This window comes from Meleagris gallopavo, chromosome 2, assembly GCF_000146605.3.
Source record: "Meleagris gallopavo isolate NT-WF06-2002-E0010 breed Aviagen turkey brand Nicholas breeding stock chromosome 2, Turkey_5.1, whole genome shotgun sequence".
Taxonomy (NCBI): domain Eukaryota; kingdom Metazoa; phylum Chordata; class Aves; order Galliformes; family Phasianidae; genus Meleagris; species Meleagris gallopavo.
The window spans coordinates 107,871,353-107,880,095 of record NC_015012.2 but is presented as its reverse complement, the minus strand read 5'-3'; positions in this window follow the sequence as shown (position 1 = coordinate 107,880,095).

Genomic DNA, 8,743 nt, shown 5'->3' with positions numbered 1-8,743 from the left:
GAAAGAAAGAAAAGAAAGAAAGAAAGAAAGAAAGAAAAGAAAGAAAGAAAGAAAGACAGAGAGAAAGAAAACTTCCCATGTTCTTACCCATGGGAATACCCTATTCAGTAGACTTTTCCAAAAATAAAATAAAATAAAATAAAGCAGTCTCTAAGAAGCGCCATGCTTTGCAGTCCTGGTATTAATACTGATAGGAATGACAAATATCACAAACATGGTTCTTCCCTGCTTCCATCTCTGGCTGCCATTATATATATCAGCTGCCTTTTAGATTGTTTAGTGCAGTGATTTGGTGTTTGCTTTTAATGAGGCTCGGAAAGTAAAAGATTTTTGCAAGGCTTAGGTGCTGGTGAGCTAATTACTAGCTAGAGAAAATATTTGCCACCGATTCCAGGGCAGAGATCCCCATGCTATCACTTTCAGTTAATGGTGTGCAGGATTTAGCCCGGAGCTTCCCTGCTCTAACCATCAGAACCAATAATCTTTACTTTTCCTACTGCTCGTGTATCGATAGCTTCTCTAGCCTCAGGCAGTGGCTTTGATATGTTAATATTTCTGAGTACCAAATTCTGCAGAGATCATATTAATGTTGTACATACAGAGTGGAGCTTTGCCTTAAAGTTGAATATTCAGATCGCTCGTTTCAAAAGAAATCACTTGAAGAAATGAAGCTTCTATTTACAGGAGTCGTCTGTGTTTTTTAATCATTAAAAAAATCCCTCCCCTCTTATACTTTCCTATTAATCGTCTCAGGCTTTTATTACACACCCATTCCCTTTTAATTCCTCTCTAGGTTGCCATTTTAAAAGCAGAAGAGCCAGATTCCTGTTTGATTTCTCTCTTTCTTTCTCCTCTTCTTTCTCTCTCTACTCCCCATTTTCTTTTTTTTTTCTTTCTTTCTTTCTTTTTTTTTTTTTCTTCTGATGAGGGCTTTTTTTTCAAACGCCCTCCAAACCCTCTTCCACACCCATCCCTTCCCATCCCTCGGACATGAAGTGTATGAAGGCTTGGTGTCCTCACCTCCATATATTTGGATTAAAAAGACAACACGGTGACATTTGGCCTGCATCGTTTTATGAAATCGAGATGGCAAACTCCAAAAAAAGCTCTTGTTTCGCTTTGTGATCATCCATCGTTCCTGCCCCAGGCTAATTTCAGAAGCTTAAATACTGCTATCGCCTCTGGGCCATGAAGAGAGAAGGGCCAACCTATTGGCAATAGCTCTTTTTCGATTGCCCTTGGCAACATAAAATACAAACTACTTTGAATCAAAACATTTTTGGGGAATTAATATGATCTGAACTCTGCACGTTTTAAGAGATCTTGAGTTTGTCAAATCGCTTAGAGGTGACTGACATCCTAATGCATTAATGCCTAGCTTAGGTACAACCATCAGATCTTATTTGATTAAATAAAAAAAAAATTGAAACAAAAATAAAAATATAGAAAGGAAAGAAAGGAAACAAAGAAAAAAGGGAAGAAGAAGAAGGGGGGGAAAAAAAGAAAGAAAAGAACAAATCCACCCTCTGAATATCTCAAGCATCAGTCACCACAAAGTCTGCCAATAAAATCCGGGGATCCACGCTCCCCTTTCTTTCCTCTGCCTTTCATGTACTCAGTTGTGGTATCACCTCTCATTTGAATGGCACTCGCTAAGTCTTGATCATGTCCCCTAGCCTAATTTTAATTTTTGACATTCCAAACTACCTCTTAATGATTCAGTCCTTAAGGGCGAGACTTGGGGAAGAGGCTGGAGTAGAAAGGTGAAGGGGGGGGCTGAGGGCTTTACAGCAACTCCCCTGGAGAGTGTTCTCCCCTTCCACCTTGGGCACAGACCAGCGGGCGTGAAGAGAGTATTGGGATGTTGCCACGATCTCATCCTGGCACCCCAGGGTAGACAAGTTTGAAGAAGAGGCAGAGGGGACGAAACTCATTGCCACCCCTTGCACTGGCAAACTGGAGTTACCAGGCCAACCTCCTCCCCCAGAAGGGCGCCTAAGGGTCCCGTGCTCCCACTCACCCATCCTCCCTAAGCCCTAAGCAGAGGCGGAGCTCTGGGCTCTGAGGATGATGTCCCGGACCGCAGGCAGGGCAGATCATTGTCTTCCTTTTGTTGTCCTCTTCCTTCCCTTTTCCCGGCTCTTCTGAACCTTACAAGAGCCTCGGGACTCCCGTAATAGCCCACCATTGTGCTCAGATCCTAATGCACTGTCATTAGCACTGTTGTCTTTTTCTCCTCTTTTCTTCTCAATACCAAGGGCCAATTTAAATCGCATTAAAATCCTAAATAGCTGGCTTAATTAATGGCTCTCGCGGCTCCAGCTGAGATAATCTCCAGCCGACTAAAACCACCGCCTTCTCCAAACCGGGCAGCGAGTTTCAGCTCTCAGGGAGTTTCGGGTCGGGGAAGGGAACGGAGCGGGCTGAGAACAGAGGTCTGCCCGGACCCCGATCACTTCTCTGGCGGCTCCCTTAGGAAAGGGTCCTGCTGGGATCAAGATCATTGGGATAACTTTGGGGAAGGGACGTGAGGATGGGTGTTGGTTTGTTGGTAGTTGGCTTTTGTTGTTGTTTTGTTTTGTTTTCCTTTCTATTTTTTCCTTCTCTTTTGATCTGTAAAGGGATCGTTCCCGGCTGCGGGCAGCCCATGGTACGGCTCCCATCCGGTCTGGGAGTTGTGCCGTTCTTCAATCCTGCTCGGATAGAGGTTGTGTATTATTTGTTGTTGTTGTTGTTTTCTTTGTCTTTTGCTCCATTCTGAGCTCGGGGCTGCTGTAATCTGCACAGTACCGTCTTGGCTCTCCCTAACACGCAGCACACAGAGCATCCTTCGAAGAACCCCGGTATCCTTCAGACTCAGGGCACAAGCTGTGGGGAAACACATTCATACACACGCATGCTCATGCAGGCTTAAACTGCCAATGTATCCCTCGCACACCCCCACGGAGAACTCATCATCTCCCTCCTACACCGCTCTCTCCCTCCCCCAAGCAGTTTCCACGCGTGGAACACCACAGACAGAGCTTTAAAAGCTCTATGAGACACACGCACCCCACTACACACACAGCCTCCTCCAGCTTGCAGACTCATGCACCCCACCCAGCAACACACAGCTGTTTTTGCAAAGTGATGATAAGTTCTTATGGGTTGTGTATATGGAGGAAGAATGAAGTAGGTTTCTGTTCTTCTGCCTCTAGATGCTTTATGGGTTATAGCAGTGTAGCTACTTACTGAATCGTAGTCTCACCAAAGTTAGAAAAGACCTCCAAGATCATACAGTCCAACCATTCACCTACTACCAACATTTCCCCACTAAACCATGTCCCTCGGTACAACATCTAAACTTGTTAGAGTCCTGAGTGGCTGAGACTTCAGATTATTTTGCATCTTTGCGATATTCAAAGCTGACTTCCCATTCAAATCTCCCTTATTTATATTATCGTGTTTTGCATCGTAATTCCTTGCTTCTCCCAATGTTGTCTACATTTAAAACTCTTAATGCTCTTAGTAATCTTTAAAGTTGTAGGTGGGTAAGAAGCTGGTCTTAAAAACTGCTGATCATCTCCCCAGTCTTACTGTTTTTATATATAGTATACATATGTATATACATATATGTAATATACATGTATATATACGTATATAATATCTATATACATATGTACATAATTTAGTATACATGTTAAATTGTTCAGTGCACGCAGGCATGTGTGTGTCCCCTTAGCAGGAACACTGTAGTGAGGGATATTATGTCAGAGCTGCTCATGCTGTTCTACATGATGCAAAGTTTATACGCATAAATGAAACAAAGAAACAGACAAAAACAAATAACTGGGGGGAGCGATGGGAGGAAGTCTGTATGTTTTTTCCTGGCACGTGTCAATGAGTTTTAGAACTTGGAGTATTTAGCTCCCGTGTTTAATGATTGGATCATTTGAGGATAATTTGGATAACACTTACAATTGCTTATAGGCCTTTGGGAGATGAACTGGATTAAATAATGCTGAGAAACCCCTACACAGTTAACTGCATGGTTAGGTTTGCTGCTTGCTAGGGGAAAAAAAAAAAAAGGGCTGGGGGAAGATAGGTTTCTACATCTTCACTTTGTAACAGACTGTAAACCTGCTAGAATTTCAGAACTGAAGTATAATATAAGCTGCAGACTCCCATGAACAGCACCTGTAGATATAAATAATAAACTAATAAAAGGCATAGTGCATTATTAATATTTTATGTAAGACAAATTATTAGGCACTCATGCATGCTTATGCTTAATAACATACAGAAGCATACTCACAAATTTATCCTGAAAAATAAAATAAACAGTACTTCTGTGCTGTTGTCATTAGTAAATTATGGCGTTTCCTTCCATTACTACATGATATTTATGAATGAGTATCTTGGAATGGGGAACTATCACTTCTTGAATGAATATGTGTCATATGGCATCTGTTACGATTAACAGATAAGATATAATGCAGCAGAACGCAACTGTGTATCTATAAAAATACAGAAACAGTTTTTAAAAGTTTGTATCTGAAGTGCAAAAAATTGTTCAGAAACAATCAGCATCAGGCCCTCATTATCAGTGTCTCATTTGTAATAGAAAACGATAAAGCAAACAAGAATGTGGATTTGTCAGTGAGAAGCTGCACAAATACTTGACTCAGAGGACATCAGGAAGACTTACTTCTCAGCTGATGCCCAAGTGCATAACTGAATCAGAATGAATCTTCTCACTCTAGCAACCCTATTGTCCTGTTTATCTATGCAAAGGGAAATCTACAACCAAAATGGACCAAGCAATGCCCCATCTCTGGAGGCATTCCAGGCCAAGCTGGATGTGGCTCTGGGCAGCCTGGTCTGCTGGTTGGTGATCCTGCACATAGCAGGGGGCTTGAAACTAGATGAGCTTAGTGGTCCTTTTCAACCCAGGCCATTCTATGATTCTGTGATTCTTTATTTTTCTTGAGTTAGCAGGATTTTAGTCATGTCGACAAGATTGGACTATGTAGTTCTTGAGTTAGAGCATTTCTCTGTTGTTCTTGTTGCTGTCATCTCCACAACTCTTTATCAGCGTGTGCTGCTGGCACTTTGCAGCAATTATTTGATGGGGATAGAGGAATAAGGAAGGAAAACTCTCCCAAATGCTTGCTGCAATTGTCTTTTTAAATATCACTTAGCCTACCTTTTTTATCTTTTTTTTCATTATACACGTAGGAAACAAAGCAAAAGTGTACTTTTCATAAAGTCTGTCAGCTACAAAAAAAAAGGAAAGCTGATAAAAATTAGTGTAGTCTCTTCTTCTTCCTTTCTCTCGGAACATTTGAAATTAATTCAGATTCACTGTAGCCAAGGAGATTCAGTATAGAGCAGAAGCAGGCCTGAGGTCTTTCTCCATGTGTTGTTTGCTGCACGAAATGTAACTTCTCCTCTCCCATTCTTTCCCTTTCAAAATGACTGTATTTGATGAAATCAACAAGAAGGTTGAGATCGAAGGGTAAAATTCTGCCTAGAAGAGGAAGTAACTGAAAACAGTTGGATAAAGCCCTGAAGACGATGGTGTGTGCCTGAAAGTTTCCCTTCCTTCTTTTTATTTCCCAACCCTATCAGTTGTAAAATAACAGATGTCTTCATCTAAATCTTGTCTTGCCAGTGTCTTCAGACCTCTGTGGCTGTAACAGCACAGGTACCACCATCTCCAGCTGTATCTAGTGCAGTACCTTGTGGTAACACATGATGTGCCACCAATATTCACTCTGAGCATATAATCACTGAAGGTATAAGAAGTTGTCCTTTAAAGAGTCTTTTTACCATTGAAAGGCTCATTTCACATCACACCCACAGCAGGAAATTGTCGAGGTGACCTACTAGACAATTTTACCAGCTCCAGCATTCTTTCTCCTTGCTTTGTATCAGGATCATTTGTGTGGGCAAAATCAGGAAGCAATTGACAGTTTTCCTTTCTTTATGTACATAGTAGGCACATTTGTTTGTCTTGATTATGCGTGGGTTGCTCTTCTGATGAATTCACAAATTCCTGTGTATCTTAGCCAAAAGATAGTCTGTAAATACTTCTAAAGAAATTAAAATCTACCAAGAGGAGTAGGGATCTCCGGGTTGATCTTCCTAGTAGAAGTACATTATTTACTTTTTATTTTTGAGGACATTTGAGGACATTTGTTTCTTCAGCCACTGTCAGCATTGCAGGTCTCCAAGTTGTCACAAGATAATCCGAGTGATTGAGCAAGGACTGATCCTTCCAACAGCACCCACAGGAGCATTATGTTGATGGAAGGAAAAGTTTGTTGTTGTCAGTGATGTTCAGTGCATCATAAACATACCTCTTCCTCCCCTCACTAAGCAGTACTTGCTTAGAATATCATTCCTCCATTCTAACATATGATCAGAGTATGGATGAAGGAAGAGTCTACGTGGTGTGTGTTTGAAAGGAACAGCCCTTCATAGAGTCATAGAATCATGGAATGGTCTGGGTTGAAAAGGACCTCAAAGATCATCTAGTTTCTACCCCCCAGATGTGGGCAGGGTCACCAAACACTAACCCAGGCTGCCCAGAGTTCTGTCCTGTAGGAAGGTCCATTGCTCAGGAAACGAGCTCAGATCAATGCAAAAAAGTTTGGCATATTCCATGAAAGAGGATATCGTATTTCTTTTGCTCATTGTGGTGTATCAAATAACTCTGCAGATGTTTCCACTATTATACTATTTTAATCTTTTTTTAAAGAGTTCTACGAAAGTTTTTGCTTCTGGAACAAGTTTCCGAAGTTTTTCAAGAGCAGCTGCATCTTTTGCCTTAATTGAACCTCTCAGCTTTTATTTCATTTCTCATTATTAAACTTTCTGTATCTGTAAGGTTCTTGTTCTCTTGCATCTATCTACACATGCTGTTGGGCTGATATACTTACTGACATATTTTGTCCAGCTGAAGCTTCATCAGCACTGAATACACCAAGTACATTTTACTTAGTTTAGAAATCTTTATGCCTCCTAGACTGATGGTTAATTCTTTGAAAAAGAATGACAGAGATGAGTTCCTATAGTACTTAGGTACTATTTTGCAGAGCTATTGGCAACTCAAATATCTCCCTGTCCCTGTTCAAGGCAGTTCATTTTTACTGTGTAACTTCAGAATGTAGAATCATAGAATCATAGAATCACAGAATGGCCTGGGTTGAAAAGGCCCACAGTGCTCATCCAGTTCCAACCTCCCCCCAGCTATGCACAGGGTCACCAACCAGCAGCCCAGGCTGCCCAGAGCCACATCCAGCCTGGCCTTGAATGCCTGCAGGGATGGGGCATCCACAGCCTCCTTGGGCAACCTGTTCCAATATTTCATCTTTGAGTGGGTTACATCTGGTCTTTCTTTTCACTTGCTTGCATCTTTGCTCACAGTCGCTCCTTTTTCTGTTTACCATCTGATATAAAGCCCAGGACTTGATCCATCTCCTCTCCATGGTGCTGCCTGTGGAAGGAGAGCTTTTCCCTTAAAATTGTGCACAGTTTGTGAGCAAGACATAGCTTTGTCTGGAAAGCGCCACGCCGCTCTCTGTTGTCATGTCAATGAATAATTAATATACTGAAATAATTATATGCAACAGATTTTACCTCCTTGTAATTTACAACTTGTTCTCTGTGTTTCTGGAAAGCAAATTGCTCAGACTTGTTTTCTCTTACTTTTAACCCATACTTGACTTACCTGGAATTGCTTTGTTTAAGACCATACTGCGCAATCAAAATACTCTCAAACACCACAAGCTGTAAACAACCTTCTACTAAATAATAATGAGATATGTTCCAGTAAATTCTGGTTCGGGTAGGAGCAGCTGCAGGGTAACATGTTTTTGGATTTAAGGAACAATTATTTATCTGGCATAAACGGTGCACATACTGACTTAACCTGGCAAGAAGATAACATTAATATCACACTGATTCCATTACAGTCTCGCTCATTATAAAATTTACAGTCTACATAAGTAAATAAATATGTAACCATTGCTACTGTTTTCTTGGCACGTACGTGTAAGCGTGCATATATATATATATTTGTGTATCAGTGTGGCAAGAGATGCCAAACAAACAAATCTACTCAGCGTTAACACTCCTCACAAATGTACCTGGCAGACTAGAAGTTTGAAAATGTTGATGGAAAATATTGTTAGGTTTTTGCGCAGCGTTGCCTCAGATAAGGGGAAAAAAAGGAAAAATCTATCAGGCATGTGGTACCAGATTTCTGTATTTGAGCATCTGAACTCATAAATTGTAACTTTCAGCTCTGCAAAACTGTGCACAAGCACCCTTGATGCTTGTATGTTTTTGCTGATGCACAATTTGTCTCCATATTCTGCCTGAGAATATCTATCCTGTGGTATAATTGGAAAAGTCATAAAATAACCTGCTGTACTGAGTCAGGATCTCAGGATCTCACCCATCTGGGATTTATACCAAGAGATGTTCTTTTCTGGTTCTGCTGTCAGCGCAAATGTTTAAATATACCATCAAGATCTGAAATTTTTGGAGAGAAATTCTGTTTGCTTTATGCAAGCAAGGAATAGCCTGCCTTTAACAAAATTTGATCCTTGTGTTACACTCCTCTGGCTCTGCTTAAGCTAGAACTGACAAAATCACCTTGAGCAGAAAAAAGGAGAAAAAGTGTTAGGATCTGGTCTAAGCTGAGTGATTCTTCTTCTCTTCTCTTCTCTTCTCTTCTCTTCTCTTCTCTTCTCTT